Genomic DNA, 13,144 nt, shown 5'->3' on the forward strand with positions numbered 1-13,144 from the left:
GAATCTACTACATGAGTTACTTTCCTGCATTTGTTGCCCATGCGGCACCTTTTAAAATCAACAAGGACGAGCGATAAACACAAAAAAAATGCACGCAAACGCGGCATGTGTTCCTGGTATGCCTAGGTGTGAGTGGGGACCAATGGAAACACAGGCAGCAATAAAAACCCTTTACAGCTGTTCTAATCCCTCTTCACTCTGTCCAATACGAAACAAAAGTTGTAACTTCAGACACATGAAGTTTTCGTGGTTATGTGCCATGTGCACTTGCTGAATATAAACACTAGGTGGCGCTATTGTCCTTCCAATAATAATAATAATACACACACCTTAGAGAGAACGGAAGAAGTGATCCTCATAGAGAGAAGACGAGAGACAAGTGGCGGAGGAAATCTGGTAAGTGGGCTGGAGGGCGGCTCTACCGGCCTTCCTTCTTCTACGCCTCCTCATTATATTAAAGGTCGATTAATCAGTCATTACACTTTCTGGGCGAGGCTGGGGAGAAGCAGCTGCAGCGGCTTTTCCTGTACAAGATGGGCGCATTGAGATGACAAAGCGAGTGTTTAGGAAGCGAGCCCATGGCTGTCATTTCCTATCACACGGCTGAGCCGATCTCTGCACGCCTGTCACTGGTCTAGGGTGACACCAGGGGAGGGGGACATGAAAGATGTGTGCTGTGGGGGTCAGGGGGTCACAGCATCTTCTGTCAGCTTCAGGGCCCATTCACACCATTACCTTTTAAGACGCACTAAAACGCACATGTCGTGGTTCCCCGCAACAACGATTATGTTAGTTCCTATCCGAGCGATGCCCCTTCACATCTATGCGTGCATTCCCACATCACACGGGATCGCATATGACCCTGGTGCGCTGCCATGTCATTATTTAATATAATGATATAATTGCACCCAACTGTATCTATCTATCCCACATGTGTTGCATCACAGAACAATGCATGGTAACTTATTACGCACTTCTTTGGTGTGGTTTAGATGCCGTAGACATCCCTTTCCAATGAATGGGCTGCTCTACAGCAACGCACAGTTACACCGGGTTCACACCTTTGTGCTGCAACACACATGCAATGTCACACTATACGGACGGGAACCCAGGCTTGACATGCCAGGGTCAATGGTGGCCTACCTTATACACTCCAAATTCTAACTAATGGGCGTCAATACACACTATTTATATAGCGCTGACAATTTTACACAGTGTTTTAAACATTCACATCAGTCCTTGCCCTCAAGGAGCTTACAATCTAAGGCCCCAATCTCACATGCATACATACAGGGACAATTTAGATAGAAGACAACTTACATACCAGCATGTCCTTGTAGTGTGGGAGGAAACTGGAGTACCAGAAGGAAACTCACGCAAGCACAGGGAGAACATGCAAACTCCTTGCAGATAGTGACCCGGCCAGGATTCGAACCAGGGACCCCCAGTGCTAATATACATTGGCTCATGCCAACACAGCTGCCTTACGCTATTAAAAAAAACGCATCTCTACACAAAGCATGTAGTGTGTGTTGCAGTAATGTGCATGTTGTCGCTGTGCAGAGCTCAGCCCTTAGGGTACAGATCCTAAGTATTATATGATAAGTGAATCTTAAATCAAATTGCACTTATGCTTTTTGCTTCCACACCCCTGACCTAAATAATCCCACCTTTCCCATCTGTAGACCCATACTTACCAAGATCCAAGGGACACAGTTCCTCTATTGTTTACATTTCAAGGCTACAATGCTCCCTCTGCTGGCCGCATCTGTACATTACAGATCCATAGACTGACATGGGTCCCTCTACCAGCCAGAAGATGAACATGGTCAGGAGAGGGAGACTTGCAGTGCTGGATGTGAGCAAACAATGGAGCAGTGTCCTCCAGATCTCAGTAAATCAGGGGAGGGGGACAAAAAGAACAAGTGCACTCTGTCTAAAAAAAAAAACACTTAATCTTTACAATTATATTAAAGCCAAGAGATTTTTAAGCTATTTACAATGCTGGTTAAATACATTACAATGGATGCTGCTCCTTAATGTTTAAAAGTTTTAGTTTCCTGCAGAATCAGTTGGTCCCCTGAGCACTGGTATTGACCTCCCTTGTGTGTGCTAATAAGCTATGTGTGTCTCCACAAATACACAGCAATAAGTTTCCCAGCACACTCACCAGCCAGCATGCAAAAAAACTTGTCTCACCGCTAAGGTTATAAACAGAGGTTTAGATACACGTCTTCTGCAGAATATGTGAAAGCCGCACAGCCGCGCCAAGGCACCTCTTATAGTGCGGTCCTAACTCTAAACTATGAGAGTCTCCATCTTGGAGAACATGTAGCAAAAGATAAAATTGGGTGCAGGTTTGTCAGGAGGAAGCCCAACCTCCCTTAACCACCTTCCGTCCATGGCCGTTCGTGAACGGCCGGACGGAAGTCTGCTCAGAGCGGGTGGGCGTCTTAAGACGTCCTGCCCCTCCCCCTCTCTCATACTGTGCAACAGCAAAACGTTTCCCGGCACACTCACCAGCATGCAAAAAAACTTGCCTCACCGCTAAGGTTAAAAACAGAGGTTTAGATACACGTCGTCTGCAGAAAATTTCACATTTGTGCTGGGAAACCGGCATGCAAAAAAACATCTATTCAAGTACAAGTAGTGATACTTGTAAAAGTACTGACAGATACAAGTACTGATACATTTTTGTTTATTGTCATGTGACAGTTTTTCTAAAACAATACAAACGAATGATTTCAGGACAGTGCTGGAGCGCCAGAGCCAGGTCCCAGCTGCAACCACCGCAACCCTGGTAGTTCTCATGAAAATGCCAAGTATCGGCACTGGTATCTGAACATCCCTACCTAAGATTAGTTCGAGAGCCCTGTTATTATTAATAAGTGACATCAAGTTGATGTTGGATCTTTGTGACCAAGTGGATAGTGTTTCTTCAGAATGATCTTAAGTCTTCCGAATGACATGTTTATAATTTCTGGGACTGTGTCCACCCATGCTTTTGCTGGTCCATCTCCTTTTCATTTCCCTTCAACTTCCAGTGAGTTGGTAACCTTGCAGGTAACATTTGTATTGCATACGTTACAGTAATCCTACAAAAATGTATCTCATAGCCAATTGGGTTGCTTTTTTCTCATGATTGGTGTTAAAATTAGCACCAGAAGCTTACACTGCTGTGATATTTGGCTTATATATATATGCACCTTATGACCTCAATATTGTCTATGGATATTAGATTGTTTACTGATGTTTTAGTTTTTGGCAGAATTGGTGTCTGTGGATGACACAGCAGAACCTTGGAAATCAGATTGTGACTGGCAGTTTATATATACTAGATATATATATATATAGATACCCAACATGTGTAGCACAATCGTCGTTTGTTAACGCAATAGCTCGCTATATACTGAGCTTTGGGTCATGGGAGGATGTTAGGATAAAAAGGTTACCCCATAGTTCTCGTTTCAGTTTCAAGCCTCAGCTGTAAATGCTGATACTAAAAGAGAACTAAAGCCAAACTTTTTTTTGCTTTAGGGCCTGTTCACATGATATCAGGTCCTGATCAGGTGCGGATCTGCAGACGCGGTGCTACTGATGCAGTGCGTTTTTTATGCATTCCAATTTTAAAAATTTTTTTTTGCTGGAGTGGGGCTGTCAGTGTGTTAGCTGCAGTGCAGTGCGTTTTTGATGCATTTTGCGTTTCCGGTCCGTTTCCTGACCGGACAAAATGTGACATGCAGTATTTTTTCTGTCGTAACCTGAACGGACACACTTGAGAACTGTAGCCCATAAAACAAGTAGGGATACATTGGGATGCATTTTTAGTGCAGGAGCGTACGGATCAGGTCAGCACAGAAAACGGACGTCGTGTGAACAGGCCCTTAGTCCTCTTTCGGGTCACAGAGGCAGAGCCAAAAGTATATTGCCAAAAGTATTGGGACACCCCTCCAAATAATTGGATTCAGGTGTTCCAATCACCTCCATGGCCACAGGAGTATAAAGTCAAGCACCTAGGCATGCAAACTGCTTCTACAAACATTTGTGAAATAATGGGTCCCTCTCCAGAGCTCAGTGAATCCAAGCGTGGTACCATGATAGGTTGCCACCCGTGCAATAAGTCCATCCGTGAAATTCCTTGCTACTAAATATTCCACGGTCACCTGTTAGTGGTATTATAACAAAGTGGAAGCACCTGGGAAAAACAGCAACTCAGCCATGAAGTGGAAGGCCACGTAAAATGACAGAGCGGGGTCAGCTCATGCTGAAGCGCACAGTGCGCAGAAGTCACCAACTGTCTGCAGAGTCAATAGCTACAGACCTCCAAACTTCAGATTGGCACAACAACAGTGTGTAGAGAACTTCATGGAATGGGTTTTCATGGCCGAGCAGCTGCATCCAAGCCTAACATCACCAAGTGCAATGCAAAGCGTCAGATGCAGTGGTGTAAAGCACGCCGCCACTGGACTCTAGAGAAGTGGAGACGTGTTCCCTGGAGTGACGAATCACGCTTCTCTGTCTGATGGACGTGTCTGGGTTTGGCGGTTGCCAGGAGAACGGTGCTTGCCTGACTGCATTGTGCCAAGTGTAAAGTTTGGTAGAGGGGGGATTATGGTGTGGGGTTGTTTTACAGGGGTTGGGCTTGGCCCCTTAGTTCCAGGGAAGGGCACAACGGCTCAGGCATAGAGCCCATAGAGCAGACGAAAAATGTCTGCTCTACAGGCTCTCTGTGTGTTCTCTGAGACCGTGGCGCTGTAATCACAGCGCCACCTGTCTCGGCTGTCGGGAACTACACAGAACTTCTGTTCTGTGTTGCAGGGCAGGTTCCATAAAGAGAACCTGTCACCTCCAAACTATCACATAAGGGATTTTAATCTCCTATGTAATAGGAAGAACATTAAGGGGGAAAAGCAAATAAATAAAAAGTTAAAGAAAAGTTAAAAAGTTAAAAAAATTAAATATATAAAGATTTAAAAAATAAAAAAGTAAAAAATAAACCGTTGGTATTGGTAAGATATTTGTGTCTAAAGTTCCACTATGTGAATTAACCAGGTGTTGTGAGAACGGGGACAAAAACTGATGTTCTTAGTGCAATTTCTCTTCTGGTCGAATGTTCTTCATTGGGGAAAATACTGCATTATGACCTTTTATATGGAGCTCAGAATCATAGGAAATAAGTACATATTAGTAAGGAGATGCTATATTACAATTCAAGAGACAGCTGGAGAGAATGAGCATATAAATGTAACCATTGCTATCTACATAGTACCAGTGGTTACATTTACATGCTCAAGCTCTTCAGCAGTCAGTTGACTTGTAATAATGTATCTCCTTATCAACATGGTTGGTTTTTCTGTGATACTTAGCTCTATCTAGTGGCCATAAGGTGGTATTTTCCCCATCTGTTTTTGCCCTTTTCTTATAAATAATCTTTATAAATAGACCTCTATGTGTGGAGTACCAACACTAAGGTACAAATAGGCCTGTTCTCAGTCAGTTTAAATGTAATTTCCTAAACAGCAAAATGCTAAATTTTGGGAAAACTCGTAGAGGGGAATTTATCAAAGCTGGAACAGACAGAATCTAGAGCGGTTGCCCATAGTAACCAATTAGCTTCTGTCTTTCAATTTCAAATCTTAACTGAACAAACTGAAGAGAGAAGTTGATTGGTTACTATAGGCAACTGCTCCAGAATCTGTCTGCTCCAATTTTGAAAAATTCCCCTCACTGCGTTTTTGCTTTTGATCTGCTAGCAATACACGTATTCCTTGACAGCTCCATGGTATCACATAATGGGTGTAGGCTCATTGTGTGCTGCCATGGAGCTTTCAGGAAATTGCGGCAAGTATGGTAATACAATTTTCCTGTTTTATTTTACAATTTACTAACTGACAAAAAAGCTGCCTGTTAAATTTTGAAAAAAGAATGGTTCATTGGAACCATAGCAGACTTTAATGGTACTCAGATGACAGACGACATTGGTTACTTGAAATCTCAATATTTTATTTAATCCACAACATTAAGTTAGAAATCAAAACTTTCTATGAAAAACGATATCATAAGAATTAATCTGAGATAAGCTCCCGCCTGTCTTGATCAATCTGTTATACATCAATAGTTTACATACATACAGTTTGTACAATCAGAAAGCACAAAACAGCTTAATGGCAAGAGCAGCAATAGCTCCTCAATGCATTTTGCAATGTTGGAGCAATAGCTTCTTCAGGAGGTTCTCGGAAACATTACAATGAATATAGAAAACAAGGCTTGTCCCATAGGGCAGGGACTGATGTGAATGTGCAATATGTAAAGCACTGTGTAAATTGTCTGTGCTATATAAATGCCTGTAAGAAATTGAGCTGGGGTTTTATTTCTTTGTAAAGTTTCAGGAAAGCACGGCACTAATCTCATCACATTGTTCTGTCTCTTTAAAATCCCGTGCCGGGTATGTACAAAGTTGCACAATAACCATATTGTTTTTCTGTTTGAATATCCTCTTTTAGCATCTGCAGGGCTGATCCCATGATCTGATTTCACAGTCGGCTTGTGTTATAAACACACGGCGCATACAATTCAGTGCCACTAACATTCGCCAAAACAGCAGTCTGTTGTAGAAAGATCAAAATATAAATACATTGTATTTCAGTCATGTTTTCTTACAGTATATTTGTGCTGTAGCTGAAGCCACTTGCAGGATAAACACTGAAATGTAACCAGCTAGTGTTGGCATTGAGTGGCAAATTTTGGCTTGGGATGAGTTCAGAAATGTTAGGAGGAAATAAACATTGTGAAGCGTTCTAGTAAACAAAGAACTGTAAGTAACTAGGAAGTGAATGGCTCAGAAAGTCCCCATGATTTGTATGGCAGAGTAACAATGACAACAGTGTACTACCTAGGTGTTTATTTAAAGAGCACTACAAGGTGAAAGTGAAATGAAAGCCTTTGGAAGCTACCTATGTTATTCAGAAAACTGTACTAAAGTTAGGAAGTTCACTCAGCTTATGTTACGCTCAGTGTAATGCCCTTCAGAAAAAGCGCAGACCTTTATACAGGATCGGTAGCTGGAAAGTCGGAGTGTACCATGTGAAGCATGTGTTGTGTAACTTCCTCTTTATCTCCGCAGCCTGATTCACCAATTACATTCAGACATCAAAGGCAGGTTTGAGGGCCCATTCACACCACATGCAGATCATCTCCAGACCAGACCAGATTGTTTTTGGACCCAAAATCCACCCTTATGTATGCCTATGCTATTTCTGGCCTCTGTTCACACCAGCACAGTCCGTACCAGACCAAACCAGACCAGAAAAATACCTCATGTCTCATTTTATCCGGTCTGGACTGAATTGGAACACAGCAGAAACGCATGGAATGCACGGAACGCACTAGACCGCACTAAACCACACCTGAAAGCCCATTTTAAGTTTTTAAAAAACCCAGCTCTGGAACGCGGCAAGAACGCATTGCCCTGCGTTCCACATCTGGTCCAGAAAATGGTGTGAACCCAGCCTGAATGGAATTATAACTATGAGAAACTTCCTGTTGCTGGGATTTTTTCATATAAGGCTTTCTATGTGTGAGGTCTATGTTCCAGTATCACCAGCAGGTGTGTTTCAGGATTAGCACATTACAGAGAAAGGGCTGGGGTGAACTAGTGTAGTACAGCTATGACTGGATGAAAAGCTAAACTACTCAGTGGGTAGGCTATGCTCCATCTGCATACATCTAGGTATACCTTTCAGGTTTGCTTTTGATACGGTAAGCCATAACAACTAATCAGATTACAGATTTCATTTTTTTATGTTATAATGGAAAAATTCATTTGATTGGTTGCTATAGGTTACTGCATTTTGCACATTACTCTACTACCATAAATATATTGTAAGTTGTATTTGGAAGGATGTCAGGAATCATGGAAGAGTTCTATCAGAATATTTAGCAATAGGATCACAGCCCAAGTGCTTTAATATAAGTTGTAGACCCCAGAATGAGCTTTAGTGTAGATAAACGTAATTTGAACTGTTATTATGATTTATTACAAGTATTTATATAGTGCGGACAATTTATGCAGTGCTTACATAGTACACATTGACATCAGTCCCTGCCCTCAAGGAGCTTACAATCTAAGGTCCCGATCTCACATACATACAGGGCCAATTAACTTACCAGCATGTCTTTGGAGTGTGGGAGGAAACCGGAGTACCCAGAGGAAACCCAGGCAAGCACAGGGAAAACTTGCAAACTCCATGTAGATAGTGTCTGGCCAGGATTCAAACCAGGGACCCCCAGTGCTGCAAGGCAGAAGCACTAACCACTACGCCACTGTGCTGAACTGTTTAGGCCATTTAAACTTTTAAAAGCAAACATGCTGCCTAAGATTATTATCTTTATTAGCCAGAAAACAACCTCTCATGTAATGTCGGGATCCGTCCCAGCTGCGGCGTCTCAGTATACCGCGAGCTGTAGCTCGCGGAATACTGGGCTTTGGGTGATGTGAGGACGCTAGTTTGTGTCTTCCCGTTACCCTTAGGACAGGGATGTCCAAACTGCGGCCCTCCAGCTGTGGTGGAACTACGAATCCACCAAATGAGGCTTTGCAAGATTTTCACAGCCACAGACATGACTCCCGGAGAGATATGCTTCATGGGATTTGTAGTTTCACCACAGCTGAGAACACCCCAGTGGTCAGTAAGGGCACTTCCATTGAGTAGGATGGTTTGTTTGGGCTTAGCACTGAAGTAAGGGAAGAAGTGCACAGGTTTCAGAGGAGGATTAATAAGTGATAGCGGACATGTAGTACAAAATAATTTATTTTAACAATTATAATGACTGAAAGGTTTGCTTTCAGCTTGAAAACAATGTCTGTCTGTAGAGCTCATTGTAGGAACTCATTTTTTGCCTTGCCGAAATGTTATCAAAACTCATATTTACCCAAAACCTCTTATAGATTGGATAAAAACAGGAAGGTTTAACTGATTAGAACCTCTATCAGGCTTTTATCAGGCAGCACAGTGGTAAGTACTGTAGCGCTGGGGTTGCCGGTTTGAATCCTCTATCTGCATGGGGTTTGCATGTTCTCCCTGTGCTTGTGTAGGTTTCCTCAAGGTGCACCGGTCTCCCCCAACACTGCAAAGACATGCTGTAAGGATAATTGTCTCCTGTCTAAATTAGCCCTAGAATGCCTGTGTTTGGCCCCTTTCAGATGGACGGTCTGATCAGATCCACCTGTCAGCTTTTTAGGTGGATCTGATAGGAAGCCCAATGTTAGTCTATAAGCACCTGGATCTAAATGGACATGCGTCTATTTACATCCCATTACTCCCCACTCCGGCCAGGTCTGGAGATCCCAATTGAACAGAGTTCCATGTTGGTGGACCAGATTTAAAAGGATTGAAGGTAATCTGATGTAAATGGGAACATGTCCGTTTACACCCGACTCCCCATTGTCCTAACATGGGTCCGGTAAGTTTAGTTTTTGGATGGACTTGGATATCACACTAAAGGTGCCCATACACTGCACGATTATCGTACGATAATCGTATGTGATCGGTTTTTCGTGCGATAATCGAGCAGTGTGAACGGAGACGTGCGACCGTTTCTACTGTACGGTCGCACGTCTTCTGTCGAACCAGCATGTTCGAAAACCAGCCGGGAATCGTACGATTCTCGGCTGGTTAGAACGGTGCTCGGAAGACAAATGCCGAACGGGCCGGTGTGCGCACGCCCGTTCAGCATTGCGGTCATCGGAAGCCCGCCCCTCAGGGGGGCGGGCTTGCGATGATCGAGAGTGCGATCTGCCTGTCCAAGATAGGCAGATCGTACGTTTTTTTAATCCCTGTACAACCATCGCAAGACTAAAATCTTGCGATGGTTGTAGAGTGTATGGCCACCTTTAGATTGTAAGCTCCTTGAGGTCAGAGACTGATGTGAATGTACAGTATGCAAAGCCCTGTGTAAATTGTTGACACTGTATAAATACCTATAATAAGTAAGTTCTTGCCTATGTCCCCACTGGAGTGATTCCCTTCTCTAGTCTCAAGGACAGGAAGTGAGGTGAAATCCTGCAAGGTACATAGACATCAATCCCTGCTATAATCTAAAACTAAAAGATGTTTTGGTCAAAATTTGGTTTTAATTTTAATCTTAGTAGTCAAGGAGCATAACTGTCATAATTTATTAAAGGAGAACTATGAGTTGAGTGCTTTTCAGTGACCTCATAGTTCTAGCCGACCTGTGACAATGAGACTGTCACAGGTCGGCTCAGTAGATCGGGAGGTGAGCGAACACATGCCGGCGTTCGCTCACTTCTCGATCCTGTCACGGCTCTCTGCCGTGACAGGGGAGGGGATGGATTCCCCACTCCGATCCGCCAGCGCTGACTGGCGGAACGGACGGGGGAGGGGGCGGGTACAGCTGCCTCTGCCTCTAGATAGGCAGAGCCAGCTGTCACTCACGCAGCTGGGCGGATCTCGACATCGATGTCGGGAACCACTCCGGCTGCGGCGTCTCAGTATACCGCGAGTTGTAGCTCGCGGTATACTCAGCTTAGGGTGACGGGAGGACGCTAGTTTGTGTCCTCCCGTTACCCTAAGGAGAACTATGGGGAAAAGCCCTGACCCCATAGTTCTCCTTTAAGTTTAATATCACTACATTGTAAATATTAGAAATTACCTCACTACTCAGCATTGATAGACATACATATCAGTATTTTCTGCAGCATTCATTAAACAAATTAATTTAATGTACTCACATAATATTTGATGATATATAATATAATTCCTGTCATAGCCAGGGGAAGTAGTCAGTAGCTTTTCTAAATATGTAATCAAATGAATAATCAGTGTGGTTAAAGCTTCCTTCCTGTTACCAGTAGCACTTCCTCTGTAGATGTAAAGACGAGAAATTAGGTTGCAGCTACAGTGGCTGTGACACACTCCTGACAGGCAACAGCACAGGCAGTCTGTAATCTCTGCAACTGTACACAAATGAATCTTCAGGGCCAACACCTCCTTCCAAAAAGCAGGTAATGTATCCTTATTCCATCATTTCTGCTCTGGGGGCTCATCCATTCACAGAGGTTTGGGTCTATTTGTTAGTTCAGTATGCTATTGGCAGGGTGGAATACAACGTTGCATGCTCATTTTTAGACAATGAGATGCATTGGTATTTTCTATCTTTATTTCAGGCTTTTTTCTTTTCTTGGGCGTCTCAGCTCTTTTAATTTGACATCAAAATAAGTCAGAGGATTTATAAGACTTAAGTAGAAGTAGCCAGAAGTGAGATTTCCAGCACAGAATTATTTGAGATGCTTTAATTTTGTATATCTTTATAATCCTTCTTTTAACATAATAATAATTATTTTTTTGTTTGTTTTGTTTTTGTACCTGTATGTGCAAAATAAATATGTAAAGGGAAACCAAAAATCAATATTGTACCATATTTATGGAGAACAAAAGCATAATGGTAAATGCTAAAGAGTGATCACAAAAAAGGCAAAGGTATTTTCAAAGTCTCACTTTGTATGGCTAACTGCACTAAATGTTTAAAATTCTAACTTTTGAGCATCATGTTTCTTTGCCAGGCATGTTTTAATCAACCTTTTTATTTATTTATTTATTAGCAGCTATAAAGTGTAACTTTGGCAATATTTCTGCCTTTCTTAACCAGTCAAAAGAATTGAACATAATTCATGGTAAATTATTTAAACATTATCAGCTGCCTTAATAATCACCTTTTTATTGTGGTCCTTGTTCCATGCAATTAATTGTAGAGGAAAATAGTTATTATGGCATTTAGGGTGTAGTTATTTAACCTATGTTTTGCCTCACTGATAGTTGCAAATTAGATAAATGATTTTACATGGAAACAGCACTCTCACAAAAATTGATAAAATATATAATTCTTGAATTGTCCTCTTGCCTTGCAAGAGTCCTCTTTTAATTTACTGTTATTAAAATGGCCTTTCCATTTCAGTCTGCAGGTTCTATGATTTTCTTAAACCAAAAGACAATTCAGTTGTGACTAGAATGTGCCCCAAAGAGATGCCTCCTGAGGCAACAGCCTCAAGCTGCCTCATTATAAGGATGGCCCTGCACATAGTTGATCAGGATGTGAACTAGAGTTTCACTTAAAAGTTAAAAGATACTAGTACTGAGAGAGAGGTATATAGGCTGCCATTGCTGACCTGCTTCTGAAAATGCTGGTTTCCTGCATATCTCTGGCTTCACTGCTATCTCCGTTGCTAAAATACAACAATTACGGTCAGAACTACAGATTTTCATATCTTCTTGTTTTACAACCACTGTCTGGTCAGAGTGTATGTTTTATTTTTGCAGATGTAATAGATAAAATGTGATTGGTCACAATGGGCAACAATTAAACTTTTTGTTTTCTTTATCAAATTTATGATTAGTAGCCAGAGTGGGGGGGGAGGTATGCAGTATGGGGGGAGGGATAGCCCCACTGGAAGGGTAGGTTTTAAGTGCTTGTTTTGGTCTAGGGGCACAAATACACAAGATATACTACACTTATCCTCGGTCCTGAGGTAGTCAGTGCTCACCTCCTCCCCCCCCCCACTCTGTCTGTGGTATATTCCTTGGCATCCTCACGCCTAATGCAAGTCGATGGACCTGGATTCGACGTTTTGACGCCAATGGTCCTTAGACCGCCGGAGAACAAGGGAGAAGAAGCTGTGGGGATCAGTCTAGCAGCCAGGCGGGACTGAAGATCGGACGAGTATATCTGCTTTGATCTGGCCCCTGGACCAAATCAAGCACTTAACCATTGCTGTGCAGGGGTAGCCCCAGTGCAAAGGACAGTTTTGTAATTCCAGGAGTTCTTTAATTATACCTTAATTTAGTTAGTAAGGAGCATTTCTATAAAATTGCAATTTCTCCCTCTTCGTAATAAGCTACACTTTGCCACAATTCCCGTGATTTTATGAAGATTTGTATTCAGGTATTTATAAAAGCAATGCAGCATTTAAGAGATACTCTTATATTTGGCTAACTTACAACTTCAGTGAAAGGCTCCTGTATGACAGTCTAAACATGTACCAAAACAAGTTACTAGGTGATGTACAAACATCATAAAGTAAACAGAAAAAACTTTGTTACCTTCCCTGACTGAGCCAAATCCTCCTTCA

The 13,144-nt window shown here is 42.4% G+C and overlaps 1 protein-coding gene across 2 annotated transcripts in view; it reads left to right on the plus strand.

Moving 5' to 3' along the window:
• The first annotated feature begins 347 nt into the window (after nt 1-347).
• The window catches only part of PIK3CG (phosphatidylinositol-4,5-bisphosphate 3-kinase catalytic subunit gamma), a 34,655-nt gene continuing 21,858 nt past the window's right edge, over nt 348-13,144 (plus strand). The window contains exon 1 of one of the 2 annotated variants that reach the window (XM_018568632.1): nt 348-396. The gene's annotated coding sequence lies outside the window, so the exon portion shown is untranslated. Of the gene's footprint in view, nt 397-10,941; nt 11,024-13,144 lie in introns of those variants that run through there. The other variant, XM_018568633.1, reaches the window with a different exon arrangement.

Source organism: Nanorana parkeri, unplaced genomic scaffold (assembly GCF_000935625.1).
Source record: "Nanorana parkeri isolate BGI_ZX_2015 unplaced genomic scaffold, ASM93562v1 scaffold1221, whole genome shotgun sequence".
Taxonomy (NCBI): Eukaryota; Metazoa; Chordata; class Amphibia; order Anura; family Dicroglossidae; genus Nanorana; species Nanorana parkeri.